We start from the raw sequence: 14,030 nt of genomic DNA on the forward strand, positions 1-14,030 counted from the left end.
CGCCTGTCATGGCTGCCCACTGCTCACCAAGGGTGATGGTTAAAAGCAGAGGACACATTTCGTTGTGTCATCGTGTGCTTCGCTGCAGTGTTTCACAATGACAATCAGTTCACTTTCACTACTCAGCCAAAATTAAACCTTAAAAAAAAAGCACTAAACGTTTGATATCAAAACTAACTTGTTGGATATTTATGAATATGCAGCCACGAATATGGACCCGGTCTCATGGCCGCACCCTTTTTCTCGCGCTATTGAAACAGTTTTAAGGGAGGCCGCACGAGACCGGGTGATGCTCCGTACGCCACGTTACATCCCATTTAACAAGGCTTAAGGCTCAGCACGTGCCGTAGGCCGCGTCCTCCGTAGGGCTCAGCCGATAATGCAGGACGATCGCAGTATTGCATGGAATATTCGCTAAATACATGTGACAAACATATTTTCTGTTTTGCAGTGATTAAAATCGTGCCTGTAATGTAAAGGATGCGTTTAATCACCGAGGCCCATGGTGAAACGTTTTGCCGGTAACGGCCCGTCGCTTCGACTCGAGCCGCAGATTATAATTTGACGATTTACATCTGGCAGTCAGAGGGATTAGTTCTGTCTCCTTTTTCAAGCCGTGTCATCGCTCATAGCTACTTCCCCCCGTTTAATGCAGACTGACAACACTTACACTCACTTTCATTTTCGCCCGGTTTATCTAATGCTATTTCGCCGAAATTCGTAAGCCCTCAATTTGGCGGCTCCGGTTCCAGAGGCCGCGGCACACATTACTGCAGCGACGTGCGGCGCAGGGTCCTGCGTCCCCGAACCACAAACGCGGCGCTTTTCTCCGGACGTTTCTCCCGCCGCCCCGCTACATGTGGAAGCCATAAAGTCCGAGATGTGCTTCTTCTCTGCAGAAGAGCCGTTCAGCGGTGCGGCCGTACTGCCCATAGCGCATGACAAGAGTGAGAAGGGGGTGTAAGTGAGTGAAAGTGGAGAAAGTGGAGAAAGCAAGAGCGTTTAACCTGGACTTGCGCACGTTTTCAACCCCTTTCATGTCTCCTCTTCTGGCCGGCTCTCGCTCTGCCCGGAGGGGAGCACCGGGGCTGCCCTCCGAACGGCTGTGTAGGGGGGGGGGGGATTATGTGTGGCACGATTTACAAGCATCACGATGATTTCGGGGCATTTTAACTCACCCAGGCACTCTGTCTCCTGGCCCGGCCTGTGCTCGGCTGCCAAAAAAACGTTTGTATGTTTAGTCCCCAGACCCAGGGGACATTAGCGTTTAGATTAAGTTCACGTTTTTTGGGTTTTCAATGCTTTCAGTTTTTTTTTTTTTTTTTTGGGGTTTTAATGAGATCCATCCAAAAACACCAAGCATGTGTTACTATTAAAGATACTCCCTTGGCGGTCTGGTTGGGTTATAGGGGATCAAAGGCCAAATCATTTCTTCCCTCGCCAGGGAGTGTTAGGTTTTGTGGGCACAGTTTTTTAGACCGGTGTTCAGGGCAAAGAAATAGATATTTCACTACCTAAATAAAATATGACACACGTGACGTGTTCTCTTACTTTTCCGCATAATTACTGCCCATCCTTTCGTAAATCAAACGTGGGCCTTTTCTGTGTGTTTTTCCCACATGAGACTTTTATTCTGGAGGAGAAGGATGTGATTACAATCTTAGTCACCAGGCATGTCTAGCCAGTCAGTATGACCATGTCAGATAGACAGGAAAAGTATCATGCTTTATCCGTGGGGATAGGGTTTTCTTGGATTGACACCTTGAAAAGGAATGTGCAGATTTTAATTTGTGATAGGGCCACTCTGCGAAATCACACCCCACATTGGTCCTTTTCTGAGAAACGACCCAGTTCACGGTTGAGTTGCTGGTAGTGCCCGTCTCTCACAACTTGTTCGTTTCAGACCCCGCTGATTTTACCAGAAACCTCAGTCTGACTCATTCGTGGTGCTTTAATGGTCACAACATGATCCGACTGAGCACAGAAGGAGCTTGGTTAGCAACCAAAGCCGGAAAAGATCACGTAATCTAAAGCTTCTCATTCATAAATATAAACACTTAATTATCGTTTGATGAGTGCATCGGATTTGTTACATGCAATGGTTTCTAGTCCTCCGAGCACAACATGTGTGAGAAGCGGAACATTCTAGCATTCCCTCTTGTGCATTATTTACATTTTCATAAAAAGACCCCCGGTTTGAGTTACACCACATGTGCATTTATTGCCAGTGAAAAGCGCGAGGTCACACAAAATACAAACACTGTGTTTATTATAAATTTGTAATATTGTAAGAGACGTTCGTGGAGAAGGCCAGGATCTTTCCCACGTTTGATATTCAAATGCACTCCCAAGAGCAATACGGCACGCATAACTATATAAAAGCTAATTCCGTGCAGGTTAGGGCACGGCTGCATAAACAGGAGAATATTTATTTCATTAAGTGTAGGGGGTTCTCTGGACTAGTAGATTTGCAAATGATGAATTTTTTTTTGGGACGTGGAGGGGGGGCTATTCTTTGTGCTCCAATCTCCAGCTGCATATGATACTTTCATGCCTGTGGGGATCAGGTGGTTGCTGTTAACGTTGCACTTACATCTTTACATCTGATCTCAGGTGGATGAAGTCAGCTGGTGGAGCCATTATCTGCAAACGGCCGAACGTGAAATGGACATGGCTGCGCGTGAAGGCCAGCGTTTACAAGGCGCGGCCAAACGGAACCCCCAGGCTCCGTAGCGACGATCGGCACCCTCAAATTCCCGCAGTTTCACACCCTTTTTTTCGGGACGGGGGGATTCTGTCCCACATCTGCTATAGCCATGAGACTATGAGAATCGCGCCCGAACCCAACTCGGGCCTTGGGGGCTCGTTTTACTAGCCCCCGAAATCCAGACGAGGTCGGTAGCATTTAAAACAGCGAGGGGATGTGTGTAATTTACAGTATGCGCAGACTTCTGGAAAAGCCGCGGGGGGAACTAGTTTTAATTTTTAGTCGGCGAGCCTCTGGTGTCTTACATTTAATTACCTCGTAAGCGCGGTCCCCCGAAGACTCGCTAATATTCATAGGTGTTTATATTGCGTGTAAGTACTATGGACGCATTCATTATTTCGGCAAAAAGCCTTTACACAGATTATGGGTTTGAGAATGGCTGGATCTGGATGTGGGATTAGAGGATATTGGGGACAATCGGCTGCCACCGTTACTTGAGAATGGAAGCGTTTGGCAGCGATCACAGTTGGGACCGTAATAATAGTTTCAGCTTCTAAATGGGCCGTAATTCTTAGGGCTCCAGGGACACGAGGAGAACCAGTCCTCTCAACTTAAAGCAAACGAGCTGAAGAGGTGAACGCTTACGACGGCACGCACAATGAAGCATTTCCCTATTTACTGAAGCCGAGCCAAACAATTTCCCAATTACACCCCGGTTCTTGGGGTTTTCAGAGTCTAAGAACCGGAACGGGGATTTTGGCGCCAGGTCTGAGCCTTTTGATTCGCTCAAGAGCTTGTTTAGCTGTTGCATGTTGGCTCCGTTCGCTCTGAATGGGGTCCGTTGAATGAACGCTCTCGAGCAGAGAGCTTGGAGAGTGAGAGAACATGAACTAATGGGCTCAACAAAGGCCACTAATTGACCGGCGTCTTCGCCAGCAGCCCACTCAAGAAGCCGCCTCTCTCTCCCCGAACCTCGAGACGGTAAAGACGTCATCCGTAACAACATCATAGCGTAATCTAAGCAACTGCACTCGTCACTCTGAGATAATCCGGCGAGGTCGGGTTGGTTAATGCAAGATTGCAGATAAAGGCCGAGAATGGTTTAACCCGAACCGCAGAAAGTATTGCAGCGAAAGAGAGGCACTTATAGTCTGGCGAGCAGTGCTGGTGGTCTCCTGGCTGTTCACAATGTTTTCTTTCGCCCTTCAGTCAGTAGGACATGCTGGAGTTTTGTGTTGTTATTGTAATTTGCAGAGGAAACGCGGGGGCATTGCAGCCATAATGACAAAAAGGACTTTTAGAACCTCTTAATCCCGTAGTCTGGGCCAAAACTCTCTGCATAATAATCTGCTACCTGGAATTTTTTTTGGGCTGTGAAGGTTAGGCTCGAGGTTTGGATATGCATGCCCTTAAAGTACAATAATGGTAACGGTGTGCGGGCATTAGTGCATCTGTAAGGAAGACCCAATAAAAATGAAAAAGGGCGAGAGCGTGACTCCGGCGAGCAGACGAGTTGAAATACGGCTGGCCCGCCCGCAAGAATCCATCACCGCGGACGTAGCACGTTTCACCCTTTCATCTGGCTGTTAAAAATACCCATTATCACCTTATTCCTCATGTCATGGCTGAGTAATGAGTGAGTGTGTGTGAGCCCGGAGGGGTCCCCTGTGCGCTCGTGGTGTGTGGACAGTCTTGTGTTCTCCTCTTAAATCTGTTTCCAGCTCGGCCAGGGACGGAGTGGGACGGCTGAAACAGAACACCCTTTAATATTGTTGTAATACCGTGGATGTGCTTCGGAACGCGCGCTCCTTAACCAGGGCTCTATGTATATCTACGGGGGGGTGATAAAGCGAGAGGGAGAGAGGGAGAGGGTCCGCATAGCTGCTCCCCTGCACGGAGCCCGGGCCCCAGGGCACTATGGGATATAAAGCTAGTTATGGACACGTCCGCCTGTGAGGTCAGAGAGCAGCCTCGGGAGCATTGCTGATCTTCCCGGATAAACGTGCTTCTAAAATGCATTAATCCCTGTTTTATAGGCCTTCCCATGGAGGGGGCTGTGAGGTTTAATACTTCCTCCAGAAGCCGCCTGTATGGGGCATGTCTGCTTTGTAAAGGCCTCACGACCAGCGAATGGTTACGAAAAAAAACAACAACGGCAACTAGTGCAGAAATCGTAAAAATATATCAGCTCGGGATGGAATGGGTGAGAAATCCGACCCGCGGGTCCACGGCATTCGCGGTTTCATGCCTCGTCAGATATTCGCTGGTGTCAGAGCTGCTTAAAAAAATGGCGGGCGGCAACGTGCTGAAACGCTGCTGGAGAAAAAAAGGGAACATCGATTGCGTTGTCATCAGCGTCCTGCACGACGGCCGGGTGTTGATGTATTTCGGCGAGTTGCCGTTTGCGGGGGAGGGGGGGCGTTGCGGTCACCTCCGGCGCTCCGCAATTAGGCAGCAGCCAAGTCACACGCAGTCGCCATTGTTCAGAAGTAGCTCGGAGCGGCAAAACGCAGCCAGTGCATATCTGGTCCATCGAAATCTATATAAAAACAGCAAATAATATCAGTATGGCGCTGCAGCGCGCCCTTATTGGAAGCATCTGTGCGTAGTTTGTGGGAGGGCATTTGGCCTTTCTTCAGCTCGGCTGTAAAATCCCTCGGCCTCGCTCGGCGGCGGCGGCGTTTCACAATTTCACATGAATGATATGTGAGGCCTTTTACTCTCTCCGATGGCAGGGAGCATGGAAGCAATTATGGTATGCTAAGTTCGATTATCCCCCCCCAGACAACGGGCGATCGTTCGGAGCCGTTAATGGCGTGAGATGCGGAGAGAGATGTCCCCCCCCGTCTCATGCCTCGTGCGTGCACGTGCACGCTGATAGCGGCGCCGCGCATGACGTCGCCGTGTCGTGCTTCCTGAGGAGGGCCGTCGGGAGTTTATTGCAACCATGCCTGGCTGTTTATATTCAGCAGGCCGCCTGAAGTGGCCCTGCCACTTCATTTAATTATCCATCTAATTATGGAATCAACCATCGTCCGCGCAAAACACCCCTCCCGTATACATATTTTATACGCAAGTTTACAAAATTCCGCACCTCTAAATCCGGGTTAATTGTGCGTCGGGTGATTTACGGCCCTTCACGTTTTTTTTTTTAATGGATGTGCAGAATGCTGGTGCTGCAGAGTTGTCCTCGCTTATAAATGTTGTTTGTGTCGGGCTTGGCAGCGCCGTTGCCGTATTAATTTGTTAACCTCGCGTTAAAACGCTCGTTACGGGCCTGCGGTTGACTGAGCGGAGATGACTCTCCCTCTCTCGCTGGGATGTCTGTGTGTCCGCATCACTTCAGAATACTGTACAAGGAAAAAAGGCGAAAAGGGAACTACTTGTCCTCATTTGTCCCCTTATGTGTGTGTGTGTGTTTCTGTGCACATTTGTTTGTGTGTTTCTGTGCTTCTCTGGGTACATCAAAGGCGCTTTCCCTAATTCAAGATCCAATCTCTTACCCTGAGGATGGATACTGTAGGAGAAGCACATTCTCCAGGTCTGCTGGAATTTAAGTTCTGGTGTTGGGGTGAACAGCGTAACGTTCATGAAACGCATCATAATGAAATATGTTGAGGGAAATTAACCTACCTAAAAACTACCTAATTAAACTAAACGAACAGTTAGCACATGATGGCACATGATCGCATTTCACCCACATGCACCTGTACCTGTGTATGCTCCTGACAAGTAACGTGACGATATAAATATATATTAGACTGTTTCATGATTTTTTTGAACTTCTGTAACTATAACAACTCTGTTGCAGTAAAATATTTGAAGATACTTTGCCAAGTCTTACGATTCTAATTACGTTGTTAGTGAGTCGCTTGATTGGAGGATAATCAGAAGTCTGGTTGTCATCTCCGGAGTTTGTGTTTATGTCGAACACCCGTCCGTCACAGAAGAAGCCTCGACACCTGCTAGAAGGAAAGCTGGAGTGAACTGTGTGGTCCTCCGAGGAGGTGGCGCTTTTTGTGTCATTTTGCATGCTCTGGCGACGCCCGTTGTGGTTTGGCTAATTTGCTATGTTCAGTCGCGTGCAGGGGGGACACTCGGTGCTTCTGTCGTTGTTTTGTACAGTGATTATTCATATTCTACTCTGTGGACCTGTAATCTTGGTGTTGAGGAATCTGAATGCCTTTCTGCCAAGGCTTTTCCTTAAATCCACCGTGAGATGTGATGGCTGAGGTGGGCCAGTCAGACAACACACTGTTGGTGTGTGTGTGTGTGTGTGTGTGTGTGTGGAACAGTGAACTGCTGTCAGACCCAATCTAAATTGCAAATCTCCAAATGTTTCCAGCCAGCTTGAGAAATCAGTGTTTCAGTATGTGTGTGTGTGTGTGTGTGTGTGTGTTGTATCCTCCATCTGCGTGGCAGCATGCCATGCCTCATCACTATGGAACTTCAAACATGACTTTACCTCTGGCAGTATGTCGGCGCTGTGTGGTGTGTAACTGTACCTTGGAGCGGTCGGAGCCCGGCTTCCTGAATTCAGAGTTCACCAGGGTCACGTTTCTCTCTCTGTGGTGTTGGAAGGGTTCCACCAACTGTCAGCAGAACCGCGCCGCTTAATATAATTAACACTAGCCCTGTTTTCGCTCGTGAGTAATGGGCGCATCACAATTAATGGGGGTTAATTGCACAGTGGGCTCGTTCTTCTTGGAATATTTGTGCTTGGGTTTATAAGCGGCCTGCCAACAAAAACCTTATTGTAACGATGTGCATTTATAGTTCTGAAGCAGACCAAAGATGGTGGGCTTTTAATGGTGCTGTGTGTGGTACAAGCAAGTCTTACTGAGGTGAATACTTGTGAACAAGAAAAACCGTGCTCACTAGGAAGCTGAATAGTAGGAAAATAGTATGAAACACACTCATGAACCAGAAGACCACAAAGTTGCAGGTTCAATCGTCACTTACAACCATTCTGTCCCTAAACAAAACACTTAACCCTGAGTGTTTCTAGGGGGACTGTCCCTGTCAGTACTGGTTGTAAGTAAGTGTGTCTGTAAAGGCAAACTGGCTACAAGCACACAAATGTCTTGGAGTCTTTACTGAAACTGTATCTCAAAATGAATAACTGAGCCGATCTGTCCAGAGCAATTTGACCCACAAAATTTAATTCAGAAAGCCCGACTGTTCTGGAACCAAACCATTTATTAAAGTGGCCATTATCCAATCACATCAAAACAGTCATGGGTGGGGGGTTTTTGCACTAGGGGGGCTTGCACTGTCAGAAGTAGCTGCACTCTTAACAAGCTATTTGAATGATGTGCTTCTACTTCTACTTTTCTAAAGTAGAAAAAGGCCAACTTGAGAGTCCCATGAAATTTGTCCTTAATTTCTTCACTGTAGTCAAAATGTGCAACAATTTTGCTAACAGCTTAATCTGTTTTCCAAGAAAATGTGATTATGGACTTGGGGTTGTTTTAAAGGAGACTGGAAAGGGGTGGAAATGTGTTTGTGCAGACTGTTTTCCAGTTGAAGTTGCGTGCTCCAGTTGTATTCCGATGATCCCAATCTCCTAATTGCTTTATGTGTGCTGTTGTTGCTTTCTCTGATTGGCTGAGCAGATAAGGCCTGCTTTTGCGACTGCAAGGCCAGACAGCCCCTTTCTTCCCCTGCTGCTTGAAGACGAGTTTCTGCATAATCACGCAGAGATGAATTCCTCTTCTTATTTCACCCATAGCAGAGACAAAAGCACTTGGAGAATCTAATTGGGCATTTAGGTCTATTATTTACATTCAAGATACGATTGGTTGTCTTTGAAAGTGTGTTTGGACCTGAGCCCTCATCCTCTCCACCTTAAAACAAAGTAATAAAAAAAACTTCAATAAATATTCAACCTAAATACAATATGGCCTAGGATCCCTTTAATTAGCTTTAGGGTAGAAAGTTTACATGGCTCTTGGAGTTACATATCTGGAGAGCTGGGAGCAGGAATGTGTTGGATGTGTTTCTAGTTTCCCAATTGGAATATGGGAATAGAAGTGCTCCGTATGACCTGGTCCAGTGATAACATAACAGAAATCACGTTTGGCATGTCCACTCATGGCGCTGTGAACAAGTGCTTAAAATAAACAGAGGAAAACAGTGAAAGAGGGAGGAGACAGGATTATGTACCGTGTTGCCAGATTGGATGGTTTTAAATTAGAAATTTACACCAAATTAGAAGTTAGTTCCTCAGGAAGGTAGTTCCTCCTCTCCAGGAAACAGATCTAGTAGACAGTTATTTTTTATATCAATTTGTTTCTGGAAATCCTAAACACATGATGTGACACTTTTTCAATGAAACATAGCTGTCATGATGGCTGAACATGGCGAGGAAGTAGGACGCATACGCACAATGTCACGAGACAGGGGAATTATTACAGGGAGCGGGGAATTATTACAACGGGAAACATCACCAATCAACGACCCGACGGAGAACAGACACGAACAGGGCGGCTTTATACAGGCACACAGGTGAAAACAATCAGGATTCATAATAACACAGGACAAGCACGAACCGCGGACCCGGAGTAGCCCCTTCCGGACCGGAGCCTGACAAAATCATATCACATTACCATTACCAACCTGCCAAGATACATTCTTCCCTGGTTTGCTACTTAGGTATATACTAGGTATACTAGGTGAATTACTATACTTGTTAGACACATTTTCTGATTAGCACACAAGCTCTTCACTGCATTGGCTTTCTTGTAATTTAACATTTCGCTTGATTTGTGTTTGTGTCATTCTAAAGATTTTCATATCAAGTGCATGAAAATATGTTGGTTGATTCAACACTCAGGGTTAAGGAGACACTCAGGGTTAAGGGTCTTGCTCAGGGACGCGATGGTAGTAAGTGGGGTTTGAACCTGTAGTTGTCTGGTTCTGAGGTGAGTGTGTTACCCACTAGGCGAATTCCACCCATATATTATATATTTCTCTCAAAACATATAGAAAGGTAAGCCCTGCAAATAAAGACTGTAGGAGTAGTTTCCATTTGTGTAGAGTCCCTGGCTTTGTTCTGGTTTAAATGTTGTCCGTGTATCTGTTTTGGATTTGTTGTTGTTGTTGAATATTTTTTTTTTACGGGAGGAACTTTCCGCTGGTCCATTGCGTGTCTTCAGAACCTGAGATGCCTGAGCACAGCGTAGTTTCTGACTGGCAATCTCAACAAACACATCAAATAGCTGCTGTCCGCTCTGTCTACTGTTTGAACCCTTCGCCGCTCCAGGTTTTTACTGCGGGAAAATTTATAACGAAACATCTGTGTTCTCTTCTCCCCCCCCCCGCCCCTCGAGCTCCGTCTATGGCCAACTCAAATCAGAGGTGGAGGGCCAGAAACGAAAGCAAACAGTGTTTTTGTTGAATCGGAATTCTTCAGTGAAGAGGAACCTGCTTTAAAGTCGTCAGCGGTGTCCGTGAGCTGAACCTGGACGGCCGAATCCCCGTCCCCGTCCGCTGAGGCCATCGGTCTTGTCGAGTCTAATTTCCTCATTATCACCGAGCTGATTGATGCCGACACCCTGTGGAGGGCTTCACCGCTCTTTCCGAGTGACGAAGTGAAGAACAGAGGTGTCCTTAATTCTCATGTCATGAGCTCTTGAGTGTTTGACGGCCTGTCACGGTCAACTTGTAACCGCCCGTCCGCTACATCAAATCATGTCTAACAGTTACGACAGATTCCATAATGAAAGACACATTGTTTCCAGCGAGACTGGCTCGTCCCGTGTTCTCTGGTTCCATCGCTGGCTTTGATCTTCTCGTAAAGCGCTCAGCCCGCACTAAAGAGTGGCGCTAGCCTCTCCGAGGGCCGAGACGCCTCAGTGTTTGTGTAGCCATCATGAGATACCCTCGACTTTACGGCCTGGAGTGGGCGCTTTGCCTAGGAGATGTAAACGACCTGATTGGGTGCAGTACCCTGCAGCGAGGCTCGTCTGAAGAGAAACGCAATGCCCACATCTAACACACCATCTCCTGCACCGCAGTGTGTTATCTCTCCTAACACTTCCCCTGTCACTGGGGAACGCTGCCCATGCGGAGTCAAGTGGGGGTCAAGAAAACAGAACCAGGGGGACGTTTTGCAACGGAGTGCAACGTCCTGCAGTTTGGTTGTTATCTGGCGGCCCGGTGGCCTCAGGTGGTTCGGCTTTTCCAGGGGGAGGAACACATGCCGCTGTAGAAGGTAGAATGGTGATGTGTGATTTCTTTGACCTGTTGGGTATGCATCAGCCCGCTCTGCTTGGAAGTGGACAGCGGGACATTCCAGTCCATCAACAGCCCATCTGTCAGTAAGCCAAAGCCAATACAATGCCCCTGCACACATACTCAAGCACACACATTTGGAAAAAAACAATTCCCCGCTGCTACACCTTGAATGGGCTTTTATTTCCCGGAGAACAATAAACGATCGCTCCAGGCAAGCCTGGATTTATTGATACGTGAAGCATTAGAGTGTGGCAGCATGTTTAACTGAGTACATAACGCCGTCTCAATTTGCTGCTCAGCTCAGTCAGAACCTAGACCAGCGCCAACTCATGCGGTCCAAGTGGAGCATCGTTTTGTGATCAGTCACTCACTCACTGACGCTCGGAAAATGCTTATTCCTCAGCGGGAACGCGACTGCCGGAGGCCATCCACAGGGAGCACACACAAGCACACATGATCCACTCACACATGCACACCTGCGGACCAGATTCACCAATTCACGATGCTAACCGTTGCGACACCACAAGTCCGGCTATGTGATTGTCATGATTTTAAATCCATTTCTGAAAAAAAGAAAATACTTTAATAATAATAATTTTATTATCCTATTAATTCACATTTTCTGTGAAGGACTGATAAAGCTTTTGTGGCCCTCACATTAACGTCATTGTTTTATTAGGAGGCAAAACAGAATGCTAATGTCACTATCGGCTAATAACTACTAGCTGCTAATATTTGCATTTCAGTGCATGACAGATTGGCATGATGGTCATGATCGTGTTGCCTTGTTTCTTTTGTGACACTTTGAAGCGCTGTAAACCGATAGTTAAATTAAAAAAAAAAGATGCACTAATGGGGGTTTCAGTCCTCAAAAAAGTAAATTCCATCCCGATTTAATCAAGAATCATGAAACCCTACATAAATAGGCCGAAGCAATATTTTTCATAAACTACTACCTATTTCGTCTCGTTCTGGTTTGAATCTTTGGATGTTTGTGTTCTGCAGTGGGTTGGTGTATAGGCATTTGAGCGCTAGCTATCTTTTAGACATCGTGCCAATATAGAGACTAGTTAAACGCCATTGGGAACACATCTGCAATGTTAATTCGCTGTACGAATGTACGGTGCTGATTGTATGTCGAGCATTCCCTGTGATTTAGCTTGTTGCTGAGCCCAGGTGCAGGCCCAGAGCCAGCACCTGATGGATGGTGTTTGTTTTTAGCAGCGCCGTAACCCAGATTAAGCCCCGATAAATATTTGAGGGCCGTCTATTTACCAATTATCTAAACAGGTTTTATACCAGGCCGGCGCAGCACGAAGAGCCCAGGTGAAGATACAGCAGGGCCCTGCCTCGGCGTGTCGAGTGCACCACTCCTCCAGACGCCTTCGGCCTGTGTTTTTCATTAGTGTGTCACTGGGTTTTAGCGTCCCTGGATCCTTGTGTCAGGGCCCATCCCCGTAGAGCGAAAGTCCGAGGCCCGCCGTGCTGCTGCGCTGCAGATGTTAATGTCGTTACCCCAAATTCTGCAGAGGAGGAGGACAAACGGGGACGCGCGGCAGTAGCCTATGTTGTTGGGATCGGTGAAAGGTTTCGGACGCTTCCTGTGCCCGTCGTCATACCCTCCTCAGCAGGTGTGAGTTAACTGCTTACTGAAACCCCACTTTCACCTTTGTACATGTAGACCTCCAATAAATCCCACGGCTGTTCACTTTACTGCCATCCATCCATCTGTTCTTTTACTAAGCCCACTTATCCACGTCAGGGTCCTGGGGGGGAGCTGGAGACCACTTCTGCAATGTTCAGGCACGGGGGCACAGCAGTAGCGGCTTCTGGACAGGGCACCAACGTACACACGCGAATGTGCACACACCGGGGCCAATGTAAGGTCGCCGGTTCACGTAAGCTGCATATTTCTGTCGTGTTGGGGGAAACCAGAGCACCCAACGGAAGGTGAGAACAGGAGGAGAGCGTGCAAACTCCGCGACTGGGATTCAAACGAACGTCTGCATTTTCTCTCCGTTGTTTCGGGCTCACGTGGCATGTGGGTCGGTTGGCCTTTCTTTGTTGTGTGTTGCCGTTGTCCTGTATGTGACTCCATGTGTGCAAAGCTCTGGAGTAAAATTAGAAGAGTAATAGCAGGAAGGATTGTCACCCCTCAGGGCAGAACATGACCACGTTACCCTCCAGGCCGGGTTGTTTGGAGGTGACTGACGGACGTGGAAACTGGGCAGACAGGTGTTGCTCTCTGCCCTTTTGTCAGTCATCCCAGTAGAACTCTTGGCTTGAGAAGCTCTTTCAGTTTCCATGTCTCTTCAGCTCTATTGCACACATAACCAGACTTGAAATTGTCTAATAACTTGTCCGCGGGGGCAGAAATTGCACCTATAACTGTTTATCTTTCCTTCCTATTTTATCGGCTCTTATATTTTTGATGGAAGACTTTAAAATGAAACTGAACTTGATTCCTAACTTATAAGCTCCCTGGTTTTCACAGACATATACTGAACCGGCGAGACCACAAGGAACACAGAGTAACAGCGACTGATTTAAAACATGTTTACTGGCAACAGTTTTGACATTGCGCAATGGTAGCTTCATAAAAAAAAAAAAGATAATTTCTGCTGGATTACTGATGGCTTTGTGTTTTGGCAGTTGTAATACAACACATGTAAGGCACATTTATAATACATCATTTATAATGCCAGTTACATTTTAGAAACACAATTAAATTACACCAATAACATACAAGATGCATTATGTACGGAATAATAGCTTTCATGAAACAGAAGGCTGCAATAAAACATATCATTTCTGAGAAGATTAAGGTATTTATGCACAAAATAACCGTGGAGCTCTGTCTAGTGGTGCTTCCTGGTATGACATTAAAGACCCACAAGCCTTTGCAGCCATCATCTGTGTATTTATTCATGATTTTCTTTTTTTATTTGAAGTGATTCCAAACCTTTAATTCCAAGATCTTACATTTTTGTAAAAAATGGATAGCCTAGATGGTTAACCAGGTGGACAAGAATGAGGTGCCCAAAACAAGTGTTCAGTTCCATCAATTTCGAGACCATAACCATAA

The 14,030-nt window shown here is 46.8% G+C and overlaps 1 protein-coding gene across 7 annotated transcripts in view; it reads left to right on the forward strand.

Annotated features, from left to right (window-relative positions):
* col23a1b (collagen type XXIII alpha 1 chain b) overlaps positions 1 to 14,030 on the forward strand; it is a 64,989-nt gene that overhangs the window by 2,225 nt on the left and 48,734 nt on the right. The gene's annotated exons all lie outside the window — the stretch shown is intronic.

This window comes from Denticeps clupeoides, chromosome 6 (assembly GCF_900700375.1).
Source record: "Denticeps clupeoides chromosome 6, fDenClu1.1, whole genome shotgun sequence".
Lineage (NCBI taxonomy): Eukaryota > Metazoa > Chordata > Actinopteri > Clupeiformes > Denticipitidae > Denticeps > Denticeps clupeoides.